We start from the raw sequence: 27,454 nt of genomic DNA on the forward strand, positions 1-27,454 counted from the left end.
ATGGAGGGGAATTAGACACCAGTCAGAATCTTGCTCCTTTTTGTATTTCCAGCAGCAAGCACACATATGTGGACATCACCAGAGGCCACAGTTGGGCTCAATAGCAATGCCTTTTGCTATTAAAAAGCCTGCTTCCATTCAATGTGAAGAATGAATACTGGATTAAAGTACCATAGGGTGTTTGGAACTGATGTTGCCGTACCCCAGGAAGGACATAATGCTTGCATTTGCTCACTTTATATGTGTTTTCTCATCAGAATCACACTAATATTGTAGGAAAGGTACAGCAGTCTCATCAAATGGATCAATTTTCCCTTTTCCGTCAACAGAGAGAGACAAGAAAGACTTTCAATATCAGGTATGGAACACTCAGAGGTAAGTCACGGCCCCCAACATTCTCTGCTCCCCTGAGGACACTTTTCAGCTCAACCTCAGATAATATCATCGACTGATTCACTGAGCTATGTCCACTCCATGTTACCAGATTCATGAGGTTCTTCTCACTGAAGGGATAAGCCCTATATAATCCAGAGTGTAAGGGATAATCCCCAAATACCACACAGCATCGGGGTAGATCCACTTTTGATCACACAGCAAGAACTGACTTAATGTTCTATGAAACTGGTGTCTTCATCTATAAATCCCTATGTGCAGCTCCTGAAACTCAATGCGTTCTAGAGGAAATAAAAGCCAATTTATTGTCTTATTATTCTTTTCGTTTGAAATGGCCGCTGATCTGTGACAAATATGTGTGAAATTATGTTTATCATTTTGATTTGTCTTTAGCTGGCAGGCCAATATTGCTGTTGCCCGCGCTCTGTGGCTATGACTGAAATGCTTCTTACATTCTACAATAGTTATTGGGTCCTGTTTGATATTGTCCCAAGTACTAGGCCCCTAGGTGTACTGCTCAATTAACAGATGGGCCGCAAGACCTTACACTATAAAAATCATGCTCCCTCCCCTCTTTAAACACAATGATGAGTCTTCCCTTCCTTTCTCTTAATTTTTCCCTTCCCACCCCCCCCCAACCCCCTCTGATAACGTTGACCGCTGTTGGTTCCACAGGCAATGGTTGTCCTTCGGGTACCTAATTCAATGTGCCAGGATTCACCTGACCTCAGGAGTCATGATTGCCCAACTTGACCCGGCTTCAATTGTGCCCACTCATGTTCACCTCCATTAGATTGCAATCACGAGCAGGAACTCTGTCTAGTTTCCTCTCCAACACCCACAACATCCCCCACAACCGCATCCTCTCACACTCAACACCAGCTGTAGAGTCCTCAGTATCACCCAAGCTGAGGCCAACAGACGCAGTGCAAACCAAGAACACAACTGGCACCTATATGCTCAACTACTCACTGGATAAACTCGCTGAGGCATCTGGGGAAAAGGATGCGCAGTCAGGCAGAATGATGAGCTTATTGATGTGCAATCAATGGGCTTATGAAACGTGTAGGCAGAACTTTATATGAATAAATATTCTAACAATTCAGTCATTAATTGAAAACAGAAAGCCTGGGAGCCACATAAGAAATACAGAAATGGAAAGAGAACTGATCATACTGGGAGTGCACACTGAACAGCAAGTGATGGCATTTGTTTTGGCCACCTCAAAAGTACTTGCACCAGCTAAAGTACTTCCATGTGGGAGAATGCTCTCTTTCATTTTAGTGGAATCAAGAGACTTTTAGGGGTATTCGAATGGATGTTTGTTAGTCATTCGTCTCTTATTATAACTGCTACCCAGAAACTTTTCAAATAATGTTTCATAGCTGGATGTGGGTGTGGGGTAGAATCAGAAGTAACAGCTTGGGAAGAATCCAGCTCAATAGTGTGATTCTCTGAATGACACCAGGAGGAAGCCTTTTTGAAAGGGCAAAACTTGCTTCAGCAAGTGTGTCTGAATGGAGCCTCCACAGAAAACATGAGCATTTAATAAAAATGGGAATTGTCTATTTTTTTATCTAATTTCTCCACCTATCCCTCTCACTCTGGGATGTGGCTCCACTGACATAGGCACTCATCCAGGAACTCCAGCTGAGGTGGTCATTCGCTGTATCCAGAAACTGTGATTTGACTTGACTGTAGTGGCCATTGTTGAGTCTTCGTCCTTGGTGTGGTTCTCCTTTAACATCCTGACCAAAAGTTCAGGCTGTGCGGTCACTTAATTGCCCAACTGGCACTGCCCGTTCCATTCCCAACCACCATACATAAGTCACAAGGGTGAGACGAGCCTGAGGTCCTGACAGATTTTCACGCCCTCCACCACACTTACCACTCCTTCCTGGTCCCACCAGATGGATGATGGCAGTAGACTGCAGGAAGTGCCAGTAAATACCCAAATAGAATTAAATAGTCCTTAGCAGCCTCCTCTTTGATCAAATGTCCCCAAACACTTGCCTACCAAAGCCCTCGGTCTTAGCTGTTCTTTGGAGCAGTGCTGTCCTTTTTCAATCTCTAGTTGCTTCAGCAGGTTGTGTGGTGCAGCAAGACTTCCATTTCCTGGCTGGCACTGGCGGCCTCCCTGTTAACAGCGGGTATCCTACCGGGAGCCTATCATGCATCTCTGTTGAGCCCCATCCCAGGAAAATGGGTCAGGGCTGGCCCAAACAGAGAGGCCTCTTAAAAAAAAACCCAGGCCCCTATATTCAGGCAGGCGTCAATCAGGCATTAGAATGCTGCCTGACATTTGCCATGTCCTAGCCCAGGGATACCGATGCTAATTGCAGCACCAACACCTTTCAGCTGAGAACAAGGACTTTCACTAGCACAAGCACATCATGCAATGCAATTCAGGGAGTCGCTAACTAGTTTTTGTTTCTGTGAAGGTTGTGTGCAGTCAGGTGAGAGACGTTGTCACTCGGAAATTGACTTTTGATTGCGTGCATAGAAACATAGAAAATAGGAACAGGAGTAGGCCATTCGGCCCTTCGAGCCTGCTCCACCATTCATTATGATCATGGCCGATCATCCAACTCAGTAACCTGTTCCCACTTTCACCCCATACCCTTTGATCCCTTTAGACCCAAGAGCTGTATCTGCCTTCCTGTTTTTGCTACCAAAGTGGATAACCTCACATTTATCCACATTATACTGCATCTGCCATGCATTGGCCCACTCACTCAACTTGTCCAAATCACCCTGAAGCCTCTCTGCATCCTCTTCACAACTCACCCTCCCACCCAGTTTTGTGTCATCTGCAAATTTGGAGATATTACATTTAATTCCCTCATCTAAATTATTAATGTATATTGTGAATAGCTGGGGTCCGAGAAAGACCCATTTATCCCTACTCTTTGTTTCCTGTCCGCCAACCAATTTTCTATTCATCACAATACAATATCCCCAATCCCATGCGCTTTAATTTTACATGCTAATCTCTTATGTGGGACTTGGTCGAAAGCATTATGAAAGTCCAAATAAACCACATCCACTGGCTCCCCCTCATCAACTCTACTGGTTACATCCTCGAAGAATTCCAGTAGGTTTGTCAAGCATGATTTCCCTTTTGTAAATCCATGCTGACTATGTCTGATTCTACCACTGTTCTCCAAGTGCTCTGCTATAAAATCTTTGATAATGAACTCTTGAATTTTCCCCACTACTGACGTCAGGCTGACTGGTCTATAATTCCCTGCTTTCTCTCTACCTCCCTTTTTAAATAGTGGGGTTACATTAACTACCCTCCAATCTGTAGGAACTGTTCCAGAATCTATAGAATCTTGGAAGATGACCACCAATGCATCCACTATTTCTAGGGCCACTTCCTTAAGTACTCTGGGATGCAGACCATCAGGCCCTGGGGATTTAACGGCCTTGAAACCCATCAATTTCCCCAACACCATTTCTCTACGAATACTGATTTCTTACAGTTCCTCTCTCTCACTTAGCCCTGTGTTCCCCAACATTTCTGATATGATATTTGTATCCTCCTTTCTGAAGACAGAACCAAAGTATGAATTTAGTTGGTCAGCCATTTCTTTATTCCCCATAATAAATTCCCCTGTTTCTGACTGTAAGAGACCTACATTTGTCTTCAGTAATCTTTTTCTCTTCACATACCTATAGAAACTTTTAGTCAGTTTTTATGTTCCCCGCAAGCTTGCTCTTGTACTCTATTTTCCCCTTCTTAATCAATCTCTTGGTACTCCGTTGCTGAATTCTAAACTGCTCCCAATCCTCAGGTTTATTGTTTTTACTGGCAAATGTATATGCCTCTTCCTTGGATCTAATGCTATCTCTAATTTCCCTTGTAAGCCATGGTTTGGCTACCTTTCCTGTTTTACTTTTGCGCCAGACAGGGATAAACAATTGTTGCAGTTCATCCATGCACTCTTTAAATGTTTGCCATTGCCTATCCACCGTCATCCCTTTAAGTGACGTTTCCCAAACCGTCATGGCCAACTTGCGCCTCAGACCTTCGTAGTTTCCTTTACTAAGATTCAGGACCCTTGTCTCAGAATCAACTACGTCACTCTCCATCTTGATGAAGAATTCGATCATGCACCTATCGTGCACCCAGTGGGCAGTGAAGAAGACTGGATAAATGAAAAGGTGGTGCTGGGTAGGTGGCATCAAAGAACAAAGAACAGTACAGCACAGGAACAAGCCATTCGGCCCTCCAAGCCTGCGCCGATCTTGATGCCTGTCTAAACTAAAACCTTCTGCACTTCCGGGGTCCGTATCCCTCTATTGCCATCCTATTCATGTATTCGTCAAGATGTCTCTTAAACGTCTCTATGGTACCTGCTTCCACCACCTCCCCCAGCAACAAGTTCCAGGCACTCACCACTCTCTGTGTAAAGCTTGAATTTTTAAAAGCCCCAGACTTTAGGAGGAAAGGAGGACTCGGGAAAGTAAGGAGTGTCAGGGTCAAGATTCCAGGAAAATACAAGTTATAGTAGGAGGTGATGAACTGAGTCCTGATTTCGAAACAGGTGGAGGAAAGAGATAAAGCTTTGCAGAAAAGCAAGCATATTCATTGATAACTGTAATAGCGTCAGTAAAAGAGAAAGACAAAAGGTTACGATGGAGAGACAAGTCTGAAGTTGGAATAATATTATTAAGTATTTCAGTCTCCATGGTGCTGTTATAATGAATGGAAATTTGCCTCCCAGAGTGAAGTTAGACAGTTGATCTGATGATTTTAGGTACTCATGACTGTTACCAAATCAATTCTGAATGTAGTCAATTTAACAGCATGTTGTCAAAGATAAGATTGTACAAAAATTAATTGGGACATTAACATTGCTTAGGTGAGGAGGGATTCCACTGGGGTCAAGACTGTATTTAATATATTATACTGAGGCTTGTAAGAAAATAAATTGTGGAATCAAATGGTTTGAATTTGGGATGTAGTGGCCTGTTGCTATAGGAATGGTAGGAATGGTTATACATTTCTGATGGTAAAGTGTAGCATGCTGAGATGCACACTATTGTTAACTCCTCAGTACAAGTTGGTAGCATCAAACATCTTACCTAACAGATTAACTATGAAATAAATACTCCCGACCTGAAAACATTCAGAGCTTCAATACAAGCATGATACTGTTAACAGTACAAGAGCAACTCATCTAGTCCCACTCCCCTGTCATTTCCCTGTAGCCCTGCAAATCTTTCTCTTCAGATAATTATTCAATCCTTTTCTGAAGGCCACAATTCAACCTGCCTCCCCCCCACTCTCAAGCAGTGCATTCCAGATCCTTACCACTTGCTGCGTGAAAGGTTTTTCCTCATGTTGCCGTTGCTTCTTTTGCCGGGGGAGGCAGTGGCACTGGACTAGTAACCCAGAGGCCCAGGATATTCCCCTGGGGACATGGGTTCGAATCCCACCACTGGCAGAAGGTACAATTTGAATTTAATTAATAGATTGTAGTTGTAGATTGTAGTAAAAACCCACCTGAAGTGGCAGCACACTGATATACAGTGAGGAGGGAGTTGCTGTGAGAGTCCCCAACATTGGCTCTGGACCCCATGAAGTCTCATAGCATCAGGTCAAACATGGGCAAGGAGACCTCCTGCTGATGACCACCTACCGCCCCCCCCCTCCCCCACCCCCACCCCCCCAGCTGATGATTCAGCATTCCTCCATGTTGAACACCACATGGAGGAAGCACTAAGGGTGGCAAGGGTGCAGAATGTACTCTGGGCGGGGGATTTCAATGTCCATCTCGATAGCACCACTGCTAGCCGAGTCCTAAAGGATATAGCCTCTAGACTGGGTCTGTGGCAGCTGGTGAGGGAAAAACATACTTGACCTCGTCCTCACCAATCTGCCTGCTGTAGATGCATCTGTCCATGACCATATTGGTAGGAGTGACCACCGCACAGTCCTTGTAGAGACAAAGTTCCATCTTCACATTGAGGATACCCTCCATCATTTTGTGTGGCACTACCACTGTGCTAAATGGGGTAGATTTTGAACAGATCTAGCATTGCAAAACTGGACATCCATGAGGCACTGTGGACCATCAGCAGCAGCAGAATTGTTTTCAGCTGCAACCTCATGGCCCGGCATATCCTCCACTCTACCATTACCAACAAGCCAGGGATCAACCCTGGTTCAATGAAGACTGCAGGAGGAAATGCCTCAAAATGAGGTGTCAACCTGGTGGAGTTATAACCCAGGACTACTTGCATGTCAAACAGCGTAGGCAGCATGCGATAGACAGAGCTAAGCGATCCCACAACCCAACGGATCAGATCTAAACTCTGCAGTCCTGCCATATCTAGTCGTGAATGGTGATGGACAGTTAAACAACTAACAGGAGGAGGTGGCTACACAAATATCTCCATCCTCAATGATGGGGGACCCCAGCACATCAGTGCAAAAGATACGGCTGAAGCATTTGCAACAATCTTCAGCCAGAAGTGCCGAGTCGATGATCCATCTCAGCCTCCTCCTGAAGTCCCCAGCATCACAGATGTCAGTCTTCAGCAAATTACATTCATTCCTTGTGATATCAAGAAATGGCTGAAGGCACTGGATTCTGCAAAGGCTACGGGCCCTGACAATATTCCGGCAATTGTACTGAAGACCTGTGTTCCAGACTTTGTCGCACCCCTAGCCAAGCTGTTCCAGTACAGCTACAACACTGGCATCTGGAAAATTGCCCAGGTATGTCCTGCACACAAAAAGCAGGACAAATCCAACCCGGCCAATTACCGCCCCCTCAGCCTACTCTCGACCATCAGTAAAGTGATGGAACGTGTCGTCGACAGTGCTATCAAGCAGCACTTGCTCGCAATAACCTGCTCAGTGACGCTCAGTTTGGGTTCCGCCAGGGCCACTCAGCTCCTGACCTCATTACAGCCTTGGTTCAAATATGGACAAAAGAGCTGAACTCATGAGGTGAGGTGAGAGTGACTGCCCTTGACATCAAGGCAGCATTTGACTGAATATGGCATCAAGGAGCCCAAGCAAAACTGGAATCAGGGGGAAAACTCTCTGGCGGTTGGAGTCATACCTAGCGCAAAGGAAGATGGTTGTGGTTTTTCGAGGTCAATCAGCTCAGCTGCAGAACATCACTGCAGGAGTTCCTCAGGGTAGTGTCCTTGGCCCAACCATATTCAGCTGCTTCATCAATGACCTTCCTTCAATCATAACGTCAGAAGTTGGGATTTCCGCTGATGATTGCACAATGTTCAGCACCATTCGTGACTCCTCAGATACTGAAGCACTCCGTGTAGAAATGCAGCAAGACCTGGACAATATCCAGACTTGGGCTGATAAGTGGCAAGTAACATTCACACCACACAAGTGCCAGGCAAATATCATCTCCAACAAGAGAGAATCTAACCATCTCCCCTTGTCATTCAACGGCATTACCATCGCTGAATCCCCCACTATCAACATCCTGGGGGACCAGAAACTGAACTGGACCAGCCACATAAATGCTGTGGCTACAAGAGCAGGTCAGAGGCTAGAAATCCTGTGGGGACTCACCTCCTGACTCCCCAAAGCCTGTCCACCCTCTACAAGCCACAAGTCTGGAGTATGATGGAATACTCTCCACTTGCCTGAATGGGTGCAGCTCCAACAACACTCAAGAAACTTGATACCATCCAGGACAAAGCAGCCCATTTGATGGCAGCCCATCCACAAACATTCACTCCCTCCACCACCGACGCACAGTGACAGCAGTGTGTATCATCTACAAGATGCACTGCAGCAATGCACCAAGGCTCTTCAGGCAGCACCTTCCAAACCCACGACCTCTACCAACTAGAAGGACAAGGGCAACCGATGCATGGGAACACCACCACCTGCAAGTTCCCCTTCAAGTCACACACCAACCTGACTGTCACTGGGTCAAAATCCTGGAACTCCCTTCCTAACAGCACTGTAGGTGTACCTACCCCACATGGACTGCAGCAGTTCAAGAAGGCAGCTCACCACCATCTTCTCGAGGGCAATTAGGGATGGGCAATAAATTCTGGCCTAGCCAGTGATGCCCACATTCCATGAAACAAATAAAATAAAATACAGGTAGGTTGTTTCCTACATTACTGGCAAAAGAAGCAACGGCAACACGGGGAGAAACTTTTTTACGCAGCGAGTGGTTAGGATCTGGAATGCACTGCCTGAGAGTGTGGGGAGGCAGGTTCAATTGTGGCCTTCAGAAAAGAATTGAATAATAATCCGAAGAGAAGGATTTGCAGGGCTATAGGGAAAAGACAGGGGAGTGGGACTAGATGGGTTGCTCTTGCAGAGAGCTGGCACAGACCCGAAAGGCTGAATGGCCTCTCTCTGTGCTGTAACCATCCACTGTTCTATGACTTCAAAAGTACTTCATTAACTGTAAGCACTTTACGACATCCCGAGTTTGTAAAGGGTGCTACAGAAATACGAGTCTTATTTTCTTTCTTTTATCAGAGGTCTCAATGCCTAAATACAACTCTAGTGGGTCCTATCTTTTGGAAATCTTTGTCCTCCAACTCTAATCTCAGTTATTTTCACAATGGTCTTCCCACATTACTTCATTCTGTTGAACCATCACCAATGATAAATCTTGTCATCTGCTCTCCGGACTTTGCTAATAGCAGATAGAATCCCTCCCATTGTCATCAACAACAACAACTTATGTTTCTATAGCGCCTTAAATGTTATAAACATCCCGAGGTATCCACAGGAGTATTATGAAACAAAATATGACAACGAGCCACAGAAGGCGATATTAGGTCAGATGAACAAAAGCTTGGCCAAAGAGGTATGTTTTAAGGAATGTCTTAAAGGAGGAAAGCGAGGTAGAGAGGTGTCGAGAGGGTATTCCAGAGCTTGGGGCCTATGTAGCTGAAGGCACGGCCACCAATAGTGGAACAATTAAAGTCAGGGATGCTCAAGAGGCCAGAATTAGAGAAGCACAGATATCTTGGAGGGTTGTGGGGCTGGAGGAGATTACAGAGATAGTGAGTGGTGAGGCCATGGAGGGATTTGAAAACAAGGATGAGAATTTTAAAAATCAAGATGTTGCTTGACCCTGAACCAATTTAAGTCAGCGTGCGCAGGTGTGATGGGGGAGTGGGAACTGGTGAAAGTTAAAACACGGACAGCATTGTTTAAAGAGGGTAGACACAGCCAGGAGTGCATTGGAATGGTCAAGTCTAGAGGTAATGAAGGCATGATGGAGGGTTTCAGCATCAGATGAGCTGAGACGGGGCGAAGTCGGGCAATGTTACAGAGAATATAGACAGTCTTGGTGATGGTGGGAATATGAGGTCAGAAACTCATCTTGGAGTCAAATGTGATACCAAGGTTGGGAAGAGACTGGCTTAATCTCAGGCTGTAGCCATGGAGAGGGATGGAGTTGGTACTTGGTAATAACGTTTGGAGCAGGGACTGAAATACATTGGGTTCAGTCTTTCCAATATTTAATTGGATGAAATTTCTGCCCATCCAGTACTGGATGCCAGATAAGCAGTCTGATAATTTTGCAACAGTGGAGAGATCAAGAGGTGGTGGTGAGGTGGAACTGGGTGTCATCAATACACAAGGGAAAACTGACACTGTGCTTTTGGATGATGTCTCCCAGGGGCAGCATGTAGATGAAAAATAGGAGGAGGCCAAGGATAGATCCTTGGGGGACACCAGAGGTAATGGTGCAGGAACAGGAAGAGAAGCCATTGCAAGTGATAATCTGGCTATGATTAAATAGATAAGAATGGAACTGGGTGAGAGCAGTCCCATCCAGTTGGACGACAGTGGAGAGGCATTGGAGGAGGATGGTGTGGTCAACCGTGTCTCAGGTTGCAGAAAGGTCGAGAAGGACAAGGAGGAAAAGTTGTCCACTTCAGTGAATCTTCTGTTGTTGCATGGGAATCTTTAAAGTCTTAGAGAGAATGTGTTACCATGCACTAGTAAACATATCACCATTATGTAGCCTTCCACCTAAGCTGTAGTAGATGGTCAATCCTCTGCCTCCATTTTCCATTAACATTGTGATTCCTCCAAGACTAACCTCTCTCTCTCTCTCTCTCTCTCTCTCACTCTGTTGCTTTTTCATATCAATAACCTCCTACAGTCCTCACCAACTCTAATGCTGCATTCACCAACATGTTTCATATTCTTAGTGCTAAGCTCAATTCTCTGGCATTGTAAAAGCTGAATCATATTTTGATCTCCTGTATGCCCTTCAAAGAACCAATGAAAATCTTGTTTCTATTCTTCTCAGTTTCTTCCTGTCTTGTGCAAGTCCAGTCGACAGATATCAGCTGTTTGATAGCCCGCCCTTAGCTTCTCTTCACCTTTCAGCCTCATGATCTGGCAACAACAACTTACATTTATAGAGTGATTTTAATGTACTAAAATGTTTCAAAACTGTCCACAGGAGTGTGTCATGGTCCTGTAGTTTTTTTTTGGAACATGCAGTTTGCCTTTAAGGCTTGCAAGGGATCAGTATTGCTTTAAGAACCAGCAAGCCTCAGGAGTTATAGGAAGGTGCATTCTCATTACGATAGAAACAGCTACTGGGAGTGAGTCTCATGCGATACATTTGTTACAGTTCAATTTTGAACTGGCTTTTTAGTTGAAGACAGTTCATTCTGACAGAACACACTGACACAGACACAGGACACAGCTGTGATGACAGCACCTGGAAAAAGAGATCTCAACCATTTAAACTGAAGGAAGAGGTTTTTTGTCTGTTAATTATTAAATCTCAAAATTCTAAAAAAAAGTCAAGCCAAAACAGAGATCTCTGTAATTTAAATTGAAGAAAAGGAAGTTATACTGTGACAATCTTTTATTCCTCAAAAACTCAAAAGTCAGATTGATTCTGTTGAAAGTGTTTGCAAGTCATTAATTGTTGAAATTCGCTAGAGAAGGAAAGCAACATCCCGTTAGGACTTCGAACAACATCCTGTGAGGACTTGGAGCAATGTTGGACAGTAAATTTGCAAGGACTCTAATTTTTTCTATTTTAAGTGTTATTTATATCTTCATAGTGTTTAAGAATTTAGTTCTTATAATCAAAGAGTTAATTTATTGATTTAAAAACACCTGGTTTGGTTAGCCTCATTCAGGTTAATAGATGGTACAATTTTGTTGGGTCTTTCTTTAATCTGGAAAATTTTAAATGATATGTTAGCTGATTTGTGGAGCGACGGGATTGAATTAACAGTGCATTGGTCCCACCACAATCAGAATCGTATATTTTGATTGGGGGCTTTGACATGAGCGGTCGGTCGTAACAAGTGTCATCAAACAAAATTTAGCACCGATCCGGATAAGGGGATATTAGGGCAGATGACCAAAAGCTTGGTCAAAAAGGTAGGCTTTAAGGAGCATCTTAAAGGAGGAGAAGAGTAAGAGTGGTGGAGAGATTTAAGGAGGGAAAATAATACCCATTGACCTGAATGGAATGATTCGATATGAAATGCCCATTGCAGTTGCCTGCTTAATCTTTAATCTCTCTCTCACTCTCTCTCTTTTGAGCCCCACTCTTGATTGCATCAAGGTGAGTGCCTGGAACTTGCTGCCAGGGGAGGTGGTGGAAGCAGATACGATAGCGACGTTTAAGAGACATCTTGACAAATACATGAATGGGAAGGGAATAGAGGGATATGGGCCCCGGAAATGCCGAAGGTTTTAGTTTAGGCAGACATCAAGATCGTTGCAGGCTTGGAGGGCCGAATGGCCTGTTCCTGTGCTGTACTGTTCTTTGTTCTTTGTTCTAGTCGACACATCGTACAATTATATCAATATTGTTACATTGTCTAGTATAGTGGGCCTTGGCCTCTCACTTTGGGTTAAAATGACTGGCCTTTGTAAGTAGGTTTGAGTTGCTAGATTTTAGTTTAACTTCACCATTTTCACACTATATCCTCTGTAATAACTAACAAGGTCAAGGAAGCCATTTTAATACTAACACGTGACCAAAGAAACCATTTTGTGTCTTGTATTAGCCAATGTTTTAATCAATTTAATGTATTAAGTAGTAACCCGTCAAGAAATAATTATTGCTAAGCAATGGACCTTGATTGAGTTGAAATTAATTAATTAATAATCATGCTAGAATTATTTTAATATTTAAACTAAGTCATAAGCTTGTAAGAAAGTTCAATGTCAGTAGAAGTTTGTGGCTCACTGTCATACAAAGTCAGCAGAAAAAGTCTTGTTAACCCTGATAACGTTCAGTAGCTTGGCTAACAAAGAATCAATTTCCATACAAATTCATACTGTCCAAGGAGATAACAACTTAGAGTAGGGTAGTAAGCTACATCACAGGACCTGGACCAACCATTGTGCAAACCACAAAGTGGTCTAATGACCAAAAAGGGAAGAAAACCAGGGTCTACCATGCTTCATCATCGCAGAAACAATAGAAGTCCTCGGAAGTAGAAGCTCTGACCAACAGCCAAGCTCTCCGCCTGACAAGGGACCACGGTCAAAAAGAGAGGACTAGGATCACGCTGCGACCAGTTCTCATCCAGGAAGTGCACCTGTGAAAGCTGTAAAATTGTATTCCCAAGTTTGTTAAGAGTATTCTACTTTCGATGCTAATTATTATTTAATTTACAATAAACTTTCCAAACTTATTAATCAAGTTTCCTGTTGCCTTAATTGGTTAAGTCCTGCCTGAATAAGTAGGGTTTGGGTCTACAAGGCACTTTGTCAGTAAAAATGCTTCGTTAAAAAAAGACTAGAGTTTCACAACCACTGGACATCCCAAAGCACCTTACATCAATGAAATACTTCTGACGTGTAGTCACTGGTGTAATTTGCACACAGCAAGCTCCCACAAGCAGCAATGTAGTAATAAGCCGAAAATCTGTTTTTGTAATGTTGATTGAAGGATAAACATCTACCAGGACACCAGGGATAATTCCCCTGCTGTTCTTTGTAATGGCGCCATGGGATCTCTTTCATCCACCTGAGAGAGTGGACAGGGCCTTTGCTTAACTTCTCATCCAAAAGGAGGTACTTTTGACAGTGCATCACTCCTTCCACACTGCACTGGAGTGTCAACCTTAATTTTTACACTCAAGCCCTGAAGTAAGACTTGAATCCACAACCTTCAGGCTCAGAGGCAAGAGTGCTACCACAGCTTACACATGCATCAGTGCTTTTCCTCCCATTCCTGTATTCCATCCAATTTCATTTTATACAGCTGGTTTGTATCACCTACTGTTGCAAATCTTTGCTCGGTTTGACCCTGATCTGTAATAATCCCAGTAGGGATGATGAAGGGGGCTACAGTTGGCTTTTATACCCCAGGAGACAGCCATGAATCCACTTGTGATCATTGTCCAATTACCCCTTCCTGAAAGAGGGTGGGTATGGTTGTCCTGTTTCTGCTCCTGACTGCCATGCCCTGTTTGAAGGCTATTTCACTCATCAGCTGCCTTTTTGTCAAGGTAGTTCCCACATCTGGAACTGGTTACCCCCACCCATTGGTCACCCTCACCCTCTTTGTTTCTTCTCAATTCACTGAATTACCCTAACTTCTCCTTATGCCTCGACCAATTGTTCCGTTTCTTTTCCATGGAAAGCAGCGATACATGTGAAAAATGCTACAACGCTTCTTTATTTCTCACTGGCAGCCAGCATCCTTGGAGTTACATTGTGGTATGTCTTTATTAGAAAGCTGGCGCAGGCAGCATCAAAAGCCTGAATGATTTCTTGCACTGTTGTCACAACACAGCATTCTTCAGGAACAATTATTGTATCATATGGGTTTCACAGCCAGACGAGTTGATCGTCTCACCACACACTGTACATTTAGAAAGCCAAAAGCGCTGTTGGCACATCTGATCTTCTAAAGTGTTGTCAGACTTTTTAATGGTTAGCGCTTTAACACTGGGGTATCACAGCTGGAAGAAGCACTCCACTTGCAGCAGGGGTTACAGCCTTGCCTTCCTGTCATGTTGCCCGCACGGAGTGGTTGTCTTTGCGATCTCTTTGCAGCCACACAGGGGACGCTTTGAGCTGGAAGCCCCAGATGCATACCTCCCGCAAAAGGTAACGATTCCCACATAATTGCTTCCTTTTAGAGACAGGTGGGCACTGTATTTAGAGGTGGGATTTTAGTATTATTGAACTTTGGTGTTTTTGGGGATGGGTGTGTGGGATGGGGGGGGTGGGGCGGGAATGAACTCTTGTTCTGCAAAGCTACAGCCATGGATCTGAAAGGATTTGAATATATATTCCCTCCAAGATTCATGTCCATATCACAAAGAATTTGACGCCCATTCCAGACATGCCAACTCTCATGAAATTATCAAAGGGATATGATTTGTCGGTAAAATCAAGCCTCACACCCAATCTCGCGACAGAGCTCTGAAATTTCGGGATTTTTCAGAAACTTTCCCATCTTGGGGCAAAAGGCCTAAAGACAGCTTGCTTTTTTCCTTGTAAATGTGTTCAGCTCAGTGTGAGGGTCCTCGGGCCCAGCCAACACAGTCAGACCTGGGGCCTGGAAGTGTGGCTTTACTAGCTGCAGATAGAGAGTCAGTCCCCAGCCGCCTGCACTCAGACATTCCAAACCCACCATCTCATAAAGCAGGAGACAAAGTTTTAAAGATCAAACATTTAATCAGACGTTCATTAATGATTGCCGAAATCAAAAAGAAATTGCGTGTACACGAAAATATCAATCGATATTCTATGCTATGAATCTGTCACACTGAAAGGGTGTTTAAAACAAGATAAAAAATAGACATTAATCTCATGCTACTTTTCTTCTGATATGAAGCTAAGAGTTTAAAAACAATTGGTCAATCTGTAAAGTTTCCTCCCAAGCAGCAATTAACCTCCAGCTGACCTCAGAGTGTCCTATTTGCGGAAATCATAGCCTAAGAGGCATAGATCTGATTAAACAGCGACACATTACATAATGTAACACTCCTGTCCTCCAAATTACCATAAGCATCAACACACGTGATCCATTTGCTTTATGTTTAAAATGGATATCGATCTTCGTTGTCATGGCTCCAATCACAGCAACCAGCAGTTGCTGCAATGTCAACATATTGAGTTGCACTCATTGTGCCCCTACTCATGTGCAGAGACACGCTCAGCAAGTGTCTTAAAGAGATTGCTGCAATAATTCACAACACTGACCTTTCACTTCCATAACCCAGCATTATATTCAGCCTAAACTGCTGAGGATGAAGTCTCTCTCACGGCTGGTGAGATCCTAAGTGAATTGAAGTTGTTGTCAAGTTGATTCCTCATGAGCATAAACATATAGCACAAAGTTACCTGTTATTTGGCACTAAATTGGCCATCTTATTCAGAGAGAGACCACTCAAGTGGGAGGTGCAGGTGCACTGCAGTGGATGGAAGGCTGCTATTTACCAATTCTTGGGGTCAAGATAACATGGTAACATAATGGAAAATTGTGGACCCTATTGATATCTTTAATGTCACAAGGTGTAAGGATTGAAAAACGGAATGCCATAAAAGAGCTAAGGGTTTTTAATGGAGATTGGTAATCTGAATCATTTGGCCAAACCCTGAAAATAACAGTTTATTCAATCTCTGAATTACATACATGTCGGTGATGAGGTGATGATATGCAGAAGGCAAATTGTTATCGGCAAACTCTCTCGAAAGGGGAGGTGAAGTCTGTTTCAAGTGTCCATTCCTATTGATTTCTATGAATCAACCAGGATGACTGACTCAAAGTAATGAAGTAATCTTATCTACATTTTGCTAACTGACCATTATTTCTATTCTGCTTAGTCAGCAGACATAATAACACCTGCACTTATAGCAATATGTATGCACGTTACGTTTTGTTCTTCCCTGCTCCCTAAATACTCTGCGAATGTTCATGTCGGTTGTCTGCTCAGTCCCGAACGGTAGGAATTTGATGAGGTAGGACTTACCCAGGTCCTGTGCCTGCAACCCTACCCTGGCCAATTTCCTGTCAGTCGTGCATCAGATAGTCTACCTCAGGCGAGAGAGTGAAATGGTGACTGTAGCACTCTGGGTCAACGTAATGGTACTCTAAATTCAAAAAAGTTGGAAGAATAGAGCGATTAATTATATTCTTATTTGATCTTCAAGTCCCCTCTTCCCACATTATAGGGACAGCAGATGTTAAGAAGGCACAATGATCCTGTGGAGATTGCAACATCTACCGATAATTCTGGTGGGATCTCCTGGAGGTGGCAGTGGGTGGTCAGAACTTGGGACTAGCTCGGGACCATCTGATTTTCCTCCCTACCCCGGGAAGCTAGCATAATTCCAGAGGAAACTATGATCTGTGTGTAATTTTATCAGGGTGCACAGATTAGATTTTAGTAATCTTGCAATTCTGATATCATTTGACAGCAGATGTCTGTCGTGTGACAAATGAAGACAAACTCTTCACTAATTACACTCCTCTCATCTGTAGAATATTCTCACCCATTGCAAAGCTTGCCACTTTTCACAAGTGGAGACAGAATAAAGTATATTTCATACAGAGTCCAGTTGGTAAATGCTGAAGAGAGGAGGTATTGCCAGAACCAGCTTTCACACTGGCAGTTTCCATCAACAGATTATACCATCTGGTTGGGTGGTTAGCCCTATGCGGGAGAAGGTTTTTAGGGATGCCATAAGCCATCGATGAGTGGCTGGTGGCCCACACAGACCAGACCCGAATATCCTGCTGGATGTCAGAATTTGGAACTGGAGCTCCAACCCTAGAAACTCACAGACCACTGCACAGTGGGCACAAGGAGCGATCCTTGCACTTCCTGAAATTCAACTTCATCTCCCAGCTCTACATTCAGGTAAGAATTGTTTTTATAACGTATCAATATTACAAACAGGTATTAGACCCCTGATTTGCCTAAGGCGGAGAGCCTGAAAATCTATGATTTTGCCTACACTAATATGGAAGGCAGCCCACTTCCAGTTCTTTTTAAAAAAGAATGTGCTTGATGTGAACGTCACTGGCCAGGCCAGCACTTATTGCCCATTCCTAATTGCCCTTGAACTGAGTGGCTTGCTAGGCCATTTCAGAGCCAGACCCACATTGTTGTGGGTCAGGAGTCACATGTAGGTCAGAACATGTAAGGAGGGCAGATTTCCTTTCCTAAAGGACATTAGTGGGTTTTTACAACAATTGACAATGGTTTCATGGTAATGATCAGACTAGCTTTTTAATTCCAGATTTATTAATTGCCGTGGTGGGATTCAAACCCATGCCCCGAGAGCATCAGCCTAGGCTGTGGAATATTAGTCTCGTGACATTACCACTATGCCAACACCTCCCCTCGTCATGAGCATATGCTTCCTGCTCACAATACTGGAGGCTTAGGCAAACCATTTGGCACCTGAAAAATGAGTGGGGCACGTTTTAATGGGAGTTCAACACTATGCCTACTGACTCAGAGATTGGATTGCTAATCACTGAGCCAAAGGCTTGCTCAGTATAGCAATGGTACACATACAGGAGCTAATATTATCATGGGAAATAGTATGAAACAGGCAATGTTGGATCAATCTTCCCCCAATTTTAGTTTCCTTTGACTTCTCTGAGGTGGGTCTCCAAACACCCCATTGGAGGAAAGGCTTTGCTGACAACCAACACAAATTGTCACCTCCGCCATTTTCCCAGTGAAGTGTGGCCGTCCATTGCAGGCTGCCTGATGGGCTGTACTGACCTTCACCAACATCCAAGATAGTCTGTGGGTAGAAACTGAAGAGCTGTATTATGATAGCAGGGTAAACAGGTGTAAATTGTAAGTGTGGTAGACCTGACCTGCTTTTCAATGCTGCATGACTGAAATGGATGAAGTCTAGTTATAAGAAATGTGATTGCTAAATAACTTAAATTTCCAAAAATGGTTTGATCATTTGACTCAGTGTGGGGAGTAAGAATACACTATAGGGTGCGGACATTGCAGATTAGTATTCAACATAGTGCAGAATTTAAGGCACTGGGTGGATTTAGGAGGAAATTGGGGATGAGCTAGATTGTCTTGAATAATTTTTGATATTTTTACATTCGATAAAGTTAGAGAATATTTTAATGTTTATCTTAAACATTTTAAGAAAGAATAGATTCATACAAAGCCTTTCATGATCTCTGAACATCCCAAAATTCTTTACAGCTAATGAAGTATGTTTGAAGTATTGTCACTGTTGTAATGCAGGAAACTCAGCAGCCAATTTGCACACAGCAAGCTCCCACAAAGAACAATGTGAGAATGACCAGATCATCTGTTTTAGTGAAAGCAAAATACTGCGGATGCTGGAAATCTGAAACAAAAACAAGAAATGCTGGATTCACTCAGCAGGTCTGGCAGCATCTGTGGAAAGAGAAGCAGAGTTAACGTTTCGGGTCAGTGACCCTTCTTCGGAACTGACAAATATTAGAAAAGTCACAGTTTATAATCTGTTTCATGCCACTCAGGATAGGAAAGGGGTCTGATGAGGTGCCGCTATGCTGAATTGTGCCTTTCATATTATCAAGGAATGAGGTGATGAAAATTAGTAGCTTTGTGGACATCCAATCTTTTCTAGTAGTCTGAAGAGACCACGTCTGCTGACGAGGTCAAAGGCTTTGGTGAGATCTATGAAGGCAACGTAGAGGGGCATCTGTTGTTCGCGGCATTTCTCCTGTAGCTGGCGAAGGGAGAACAGCATGTCAATGGTGGATCTCTCTGCTCGAAAGCCACACTGTGCCTCAGGGTAGACACGCTCAGCCAGCTTCTGGAGCCTGTTTAAAGCGACTCGAGCGAAGACTTTCCCCACTATGCTGAGCAGGGAGATTCCACGGTAGTTGTTGTAGTCACCGCAGTCACTCTTGTTCTTATAGAGGGTGATGATATTGGCATCATGCATGTCCTGTGGTACTGCTCCTTCATCCCAGCACAGGCAAAGCAGTTCATGGAGTGCTGAGAGTATAGCAGGCTTGGCACTCTTGATTATTTCAGGGGTAATGCCGTCTTTCCCAGGGGATTTTCCGCTGGCTAGAGAATCAATGGCATCACTGAGTTCTGATTTTGTTGGCTGTACGTCCAGCTCATCCATGACTGGCAGAGACTGAGCTGCACTGAAGGCGGTCTCGGTGACAACATTTTCCCTGGAGTACAGTTCTAGGTAGTGCTCCACTCAGCGGTCCATTTGCTTGCGTTGGAAAGTGATCGCGTCCCCTGATTTAGACTTGAGGGGAGGCAATCTTCCTGATGGTTGGCCCAAAAGGTCTCTTAATGCCATCATACATTCCTCTGATGTTTCCGGTGTCAGAGGCCAGCTGAATACGACTGCATAGGTGTTGTCAGTCGTCATTCGCGCAGCGCCTGGCTGTTCTTTGTGCGGTGCTTCTGGCGACTTTAAGTGCTTCGGATGTTAACTCACTGGGGGCTTTCTTGTAGTTCAACAATGCAATGCGCTTAGCGGCTATGACAGTTTCCAACTCTTCAAAGTGAGATTGAAACCAGTTTGCATTCTGCTTCTCACGTTTGCCATAGGTGGTCATTGCTGACTCATAGATGGCGTCTCTGATGTTGGCCCACTTGGTCTCTGCATCCCCTGTAGGAGTGTTTTGAAGGGCTTTTTCAAGTGAATTTAGAAACTTATGTAACAGCTGTGGATAAGAAATTCTGTTAGTGTTGATGCGCGGGTGGCCCTTCTGCTTGGATGTAGCTTCTTTGGTTTGAGTCTAACTTTGCTGCACACCAGGGAGTGGTCGGTGTCGCAGTCCGCACTGTGGAAGCTGCGTGTGATTTGAACGCTGTTTAAAGAGGCTCGCCTTCTGACGATGAGGTCCAGCTGGTGCCAACGACGTGATCTTGGGTGTCTCCAAGAAACCTGGTGACAGGGTTTAGTGTGAAAGAATGAGTTGGTGATGCAGAGGTTGTGATAGGTACACAACTCAAGCAGTCTCTGTCCATTCTCATTCATCCTTCCAATGCCATAGCGCCCAAGGCAGGAGGGCCATGAGTCATGGTCGGCCCCAACCCTGGCATTAAAGTCCCCCAGCAGGAACAAATGTTCGGTATTGGGAATGCTACTAATGATATTATGGAGTTCCTCGTAGAACTGGTCTTTAATTTCAGGTGGGGAGCAGAGTGTTGGAGCATTGATGCTGAGTAGGTGTACTGGACCAGAGGCGGTGAGCAGTCGGATGGACAGTGTGCATTCTGAACCATTTGAAGGTAGCTCTAGCATGCTGAGCAAGGAGTTTCTGATGGCGACGCCCACTCTATGTTGGAGACTTCTCTTTGGTGTCCTGATAAATATATATCCCTCACCCAACATCACGAAAGCAGCAGATGATCTGGTCATTATCATATTGCTGTTTATGGGAGCTTGTTATGTGCAAATTGGCTGCTGTGTTTCTTACATTACAACAGTGACCACATTTCAAAAGTACCTCTTGGCTGTCAAGGGACACCATCAGATTGTGGAAGTTAGTTCTTTTTAGATTCATGTAGGAGAAGAGCCAGTTACAGAAATGACAAATCCTGCAGCATTGTGATAATAGTGCCAACAGCTCAGATCTGCTGGATGAGGCAGGTTTTCTAGATGGATGACAACAGGCTTCCCAAGTGCTTTGTACAACAAGTTTAAATGGATTAGGGAGTCACAGAGGAAGCATTTTTAAGATATATTGAAGCAAAACCCAATCTGTGTGGCATTTAACCAAACAAACAGCTCTCTGCAGCCAAATGACTGGGATGGCTTTCAGTCGTCGGATACTGAGTGAACAACATTGAAATACAGTTCAAAGGCAGCAATGAAAACAACAACTAAATGAATGAGAGAAGAAGGTTGTGCACACTCACTGTGAAGAACACTATACATCATGGATTAGGCACAGTGATGAGCAGCTCCATTTGAAAGGAATGACTCTAAACCACTTGTTATTGGAGAGCTGTGCCAACAATTGAGTAATTTCTTGGTTGTTTATATTTCTTTTCCTTTCGGCACAGTATGCTTGAGATTAAATATGTTAAGTTAAAAAAAAACTCACATTCACTCTGTGAGTTGCGTATTCATGAAGCCAGGGTACTTGATCCTACTGACCACTGTCGACTGACTAATGAGACAACGTGGCCCCAGAAACCTGCAATATGTTCAGGGGATCTGAGGTGCAAAGCTGGCAGATGGAGATGGATTCTGGGATGAGACCCATTTACCCCCAAGTGCCCACCCTATTAGAGCAGTGTTGGGGTTTCCTGGGGTGTCCATGTCCATTCCCCTTGACATTGTTGCATGGATGGAGGCGGCATTATCACGGTGATATCACCCATCAGAATTCCCACTAGTTCCACCACAAGTGCTCCAATATACTGCATTCATTTGTCATCTGTTGGGAGTCATTGACCACATTGACCATTGGGAAAATGAGTTATTTTAATTATTGTGTTATAAACCGCGGCTTATTCATGCAGGTTAAAATGAGGGTTTTGAGAAAATCTGTAGTTGAGATGCTAATGAGCTAGTTTTGATGTTATTCTTTCATAGAGTACAAATAATGAACAAATCATGATCTTGTCTCCATTGATAAACGTCTCTTGCTACTTGTTTTAGAATCACTGATCCCAGGCATTTGGCAATAGGTCTGACAAGCCTTCCCTTTCCAGTGGTAAATAGTGACATGCAAAGTACATAGCAGTCAGGCGGTGAGACGTTTTAATGCAGAATGCTGGAAAGTCATTCATATTGCTTAAAATGAAAACTGTGAGGGCTTTTGTGACACCCAAGGACTGCAGCGGATCAAGAAGGCAGCTCACCACCACCTTCTCAAGGGCAGTTAGGGATGGGCGATAAATGCTGTCCTAGCCAGCGACGCTCATATTCCATGAATTAATAAAAAAGAGCCCCAAAATGCTGGAAGACCAGTTAGATGCCACCTTGTCAAAGCCAAGAAGGTAACCCACTGATATGGGGAAGCATGGTGCGTTCTTTATTTTGTACCATTACGCTAAGATAAATTGTATTGAATTAAGTGAGTCTGATCATAATAGCTGTTCGATATATAAAATCACTTTTCTATGAAATAAAACAGCCTGAGGATTCATATCTACTGTTAGGACCAGGTGAGAAAGGGGGCTAGGGTTCCCTATCAGCCTTTACCTGGTCTTACCATAACAGAGTTTAGTTTTTAAAACACCTGTTTTTAGCTCCCCCTTAGTGAATTCTTGTTCACTGCTTTCCAATTGTAAGGCAAAGAAACCAGCCAAACAGGTTTTCTTAGGTTTAAAGAAGAAAGGTTGAACTTTATTAAACTTAAACTCTAATTTGGTTAACACCTACGGATATGCGACACGACGCACCCACGCTAGCATGCATACACAATACACACATGCAGATAGAGACAGAAAAGAGCAAAAGAAATACAGTGGAAAAGTTGGAGGCAATATCTGAAGATGGTTTTGTTTACTGTTTGAGCTCTCTGTAGAGTTCTTGATTGTAGGTCGGTCTTGCTTTTCTTCTTAAACCTTGTTCAGTGTAGGAAACTTTTCTCTCTTTGAGGTTCATATCTCTTCAGTGGGTCCAGAGGCTTGTGAGAAAGAGATGGGTGTAGACAGGAGAGATCTTCTCAGTCCAGGAGCAAACTGTCTTTCTCAGTTCAAACACTCTGTGGCTAGTTCAAAAAAAAACCTGGATCGGCCAGCTATTCATGTGACCAGCTGGTTTAACCAGTCCTGGCTTTTGTGGATTGTATCACCTTAATAGGCCCTAGAATGTGCTTCCTTACCCTTTCACTGTCTGGTGATCAAAATCCATTTGGATTAATTGGAGCAGGGAATAGTGCATTGTCTCCACAAGCACTGTCTGTTAGTATGCAAATGTTTTTCAGCTAAGTGTTTGGCAGCCCTTGTAACAGGCCTTCTGTACTTCTCAACAACAGTTTCAATTAATGGTCATATGACAAAATTAATATGCCTCATTCTTGGCAGGTGGGGGTCTAGCATGACACTACCCTTACCTCAAGGGTGGATTAATGTGCAGCCTTATAGAATCCATACAAATATAGGGGTCCCAGTAAAACTGGGTGCAGAAGAGCTCTGAATGTTCTTGGTACTCAGGGACCCAAGATTTCTTAATCTGGCTCTGCCTGGTCTTACCTTATTTGCTTAGCCTGTATTCAAGAAATAGAAGGAACATGTACACACAACAAGATCCCACAAACAGCAATTGGACGAATGACCAATTGATCTAGTTTTGGTGGATTGATGGAAAATACCCTGCTCCTTTTCGAGTATTGCCCATGTGACCTTTTATGTTCACTTGAATCAGCAAGTAGGGCCTTGCTTTACATTTTACTCAAAAGATGCAATAGTCCTTCAGTGCAGCATTAAACTGTCAGTCTCAGTGGAGCTTAAAGCGGAAATCTCCAGACTTAGAGGCAAGAGGTGCACTGACACGAACTGAGTGCCAATTAATGCTAAATTATGGGCAATGATGTGTTGTGGATTTGTGCCAATCAAAATCTTTGTTTGCATCTAGCCTTTCACCATTATAATTAAAATAAGACCAAAAATGCAAACAGAATTTATAATTAAAAGACCAATCTGCACAAAGGCAAAGAGAACATTACATAAAATCAATAAGAGCTCATACTCAAGGAAATTTTTTTCTATTCCCCTAATCAGAGCCAATAAGGAAGCTTATTATACCCAGGAAATAGCTAAGAGATGAAATTCCACCTTAATTTGAGTAACAATATCTTTGCGGCTGAATCTTCATAGACAATTCATGGGTTGTCGGTATATCTAATTGGGTGTCAATGATGCTAAATAACTGCAGCTCACTGGGCTGAATTATAAGAGGCCATTGGAGACAGGAGCAGAGGCAGTGGGGGGAGGGGGAGGGGGAGGGATAAAATCAGGACAAAAGATGTCAGACCGGATGTCTGACATCTTGACATCCCTTCCACATTTTACTGTCGGCGGCCAATATGGAGGGCGGAAGTCACATATCCACGCAGTGGCAAGGCAATTCAGGTACTTAAGAGCACAATGGACAGCAATTTTATTCGCTGATTCCAAGTTAACTAGTGGCGCATGGGAACCACAGCCTCACCTGGTTAAAAGTGGCGATAAGGAGGCGGAAGCTCAGTGCTGGCTTCACTGGGAAGCCACCGGGTGAGGCAGCATCACTTGCCAGGGAGGGCATCGGGAATTGCTGTCAGATGTGGGGGCAAAGGAGCCAGCACTGTGGGGGAGCCATACCAGGATGCCATCGAGGCAGTGCCACCTCATTAGAGGCGACAAGTGAGGGAAAGGCAGGGGATCATTAGCTGTGAAGGCCCTACACTTCAGGGAGAGGTAACATGTCATGGGCCTCATTCACCCTGGCTTCAGGGCCCTCGTTGAAGAGGAGCAGCAGCATAGAGGGACGGAGGTGCAGGCTCTGGCAGGGCACACTAGCAACTGTCGGGGCCACAGGAGGGCCTACCTTGGGGTTAGGACACCAGAGATGGATGCAGAGGAGCACGCCAGTAACCTCCTGTGCACAGAAGAAGCCACCCTCCAGAAGGGGTCTACCAGCCGAAGTTCAACTACCTGCAGATGTCCGAGTGGCGGTGTCGCCGAAGACATTGCCTCTCCCGGGAGGCTGTCACTGATCTGTGTGCCATGATGCAGGATGAGCTAAGCCTCATGGGACTTGATGGACATCCAATGCCAGTGTCGCCGAAATGTCACCATGGCACTGAACCTCTATACCACCAGATCATACCAGGGATCAACTGGAGAAATGCGAGGGATCTCACAGCCTGCAGTGCATTGGTGCATCAAGGAGGTCACCAATGCCCTGTTCAGAGGGCCAGCAACTATGTGCACTTCCATACTGATCCAAACAGTCAAGCTGAGAGGGCAATTGGGATTGGGGCCGTCGCTGGGTTCCCCAGTCGCAGGCTGTCATCCACTGCACGCATGTGGCCATCGAGGCTCCCACAGACCAGCCAGTGGCCTTCATCAACAGGAAGGGCTTCCACTCACTCAATGTACATCTGGTCTGCGACCATTGCAAATGGATCCTGTAGCTGTGTGCAAGGTTCCCAGGAAGCAGCCATGATGTCTACAATCTAAAGCACTCCCAGGTTCCAGAGCTTTTCTGTTCCCCTGTGCACTTTCAGGGATGGATACTGAGTGACAGGGCTACCTACTGAAGAGATGGCTACTGACACCTGTGGGGAACTTACACGGGTACAGAGGAGAGGTACAACACCTACCACGGGATAACCCAAGTACCTATCAAGAAGGCCATTGGCCTTCCGAAGAGATACAAGTGCCGAGATTGATCTGGTGGATCTCTTCAGTATGCACCAGTGAGGGTCTTACGTACTGTTGTGGTTGCTATGCACTGCACAACCTGGTGCCACAGAGTGGGGAGGCATTGGCCAGTGAGGAGATTGTGGAGAGCAATGCTTCCTCTGACAATTAGGATGTGGAGGAGGATGCTGCCCAGGCACTGCCAAGTGAAGGGCTCCAGGGACCGCAGGAACGGCGCCATGTGTTATGCACAATGGAGGCTCGAGATGCTCTTATACACAGTCACGTTTCTTATGACCCGTACCAGCCTAGAGAACTGCACCAATAAAGCCTTGGCATTAAGCTGCCCTGTTGTCACCTCCTTCCTTTTGCACTGCAGCACCCAGATGCACATCACACAGTGGCAAGGCCAAAGCGTTGAGCATTTGCGGATGGGTCCCTCGCTTCCAGCCCTTTAGAGAAGTAGGATTTAAATGAAGTCCCAAAGGGCATCAATAATAGGAAGGAGATGTAGCGAGAAAACATCATTTCTTTATCCCACGTGACACCAAACAGAACCCTATCCATTTGCAATGTATATTCACCCGTGAATCCCTAAGTGCATGTATGTGCTCTTCTTAAATCGTTTCTGGGTGCTCCTACATCAGCTGACCGTGCTGCCCGCTTGGCTTTTGATGGCCTTGGTGATTGTCCTCTGACTGCCTCAGGCCTACTGGAGGGCGCTGGTAGATTGAGGGCCTCCCGCACAAGTGCAGGACCCTCCTTTGTCGTGTAAGACTTTCTGACCGTGAATTAGAGAAATAATGAAATCACACTCAAAAGCTTCATTTAACCACTAAAAATCTTTCCGACTCTTTTACAATGCAATACATTCAATACACTGTTAGTCAGGTGACAGAACGCACAGAAATATGGAGTTACAAGGAGCTTATACCTGCAAATCACCCGTGAATGGTCAGTTCCACTTTGAATGTAGACTTTAGTGATTGACCAGGTCACCTCTCTGCAGACTTCAGCACTGAAATGCAAAAGTTACTGTCATTTATACCATTAAAGTTTCATCACCATGTGCAATGTTGGGGGCAGATCCACACTTTCTGATTGCTCTTTGACTGAACTCGGTGGACAATTCTCCAGATGTAAAGCACCGAGTGCTTCGTTTGTTGGTCAGTATTTAGTTATGCTTCTCAAGTTTTGAGAACACTGACTGACACACATCTGCTTTTCCAGACCCTCAAGATCTTGTTTATAGTCTTTCTAATAACTCTGCTTTGTCCTCTCCTGATAGCACAGTTTGGCTGCCATGTGAGTAAATTAGTTCATGAAACATTCCATAGTTCAGCAGTTTTGAGAAAAACAAGCTGTTTCCCACCAGCCCAAATATCTGAAAGCACGATGGTCAGGTTTTTAGACAAACTTAAGCATTTCATATATATCCTAATGGTTAGAGAGCCTAAGCAAGTCTCAACCATGAGCTATGGTTGTTCCTTTTACAGATTCCATATCCTACAGTCATCAGAGGGGCTAAGGAGCTGCAGACCACACTAGGAATACCCTGAGAGGTGGCCCCAGAAGTGGGAGGCAGCCACTCTGCCTCCTTGCAGGGCACACTTGTACCTCATTGCTGACCTGAGAGGGATGAGGACCTGTTGAAGACTCCAGGTGCCTCATTCCCCTCTCATCCTGCCACTGCTGCATTGAGCTCATGGACAAGGTGATGATGTGCAGGTCTGCATGCATCTCTGGCAGCCACTGATTGGTCAGCTGGATCAGGCTCTCCATG

The sequence above is a fragment of the Heterodontus francisci genome, chromosome 37 (genome assembly GCF_036365525.1).
Source record: "Heterodontus francisci isolate sHetFra1 chromosome 37, sHetFra1.hap1, whole genome shotgun sequence".
Taxonomy (NCBI): Eukaryota; Metazoa; Chordata; class Chondrichthyes; order Heterodontiformes; family Heterodontidae; genus Heterodontus; species Heterodontus francisci.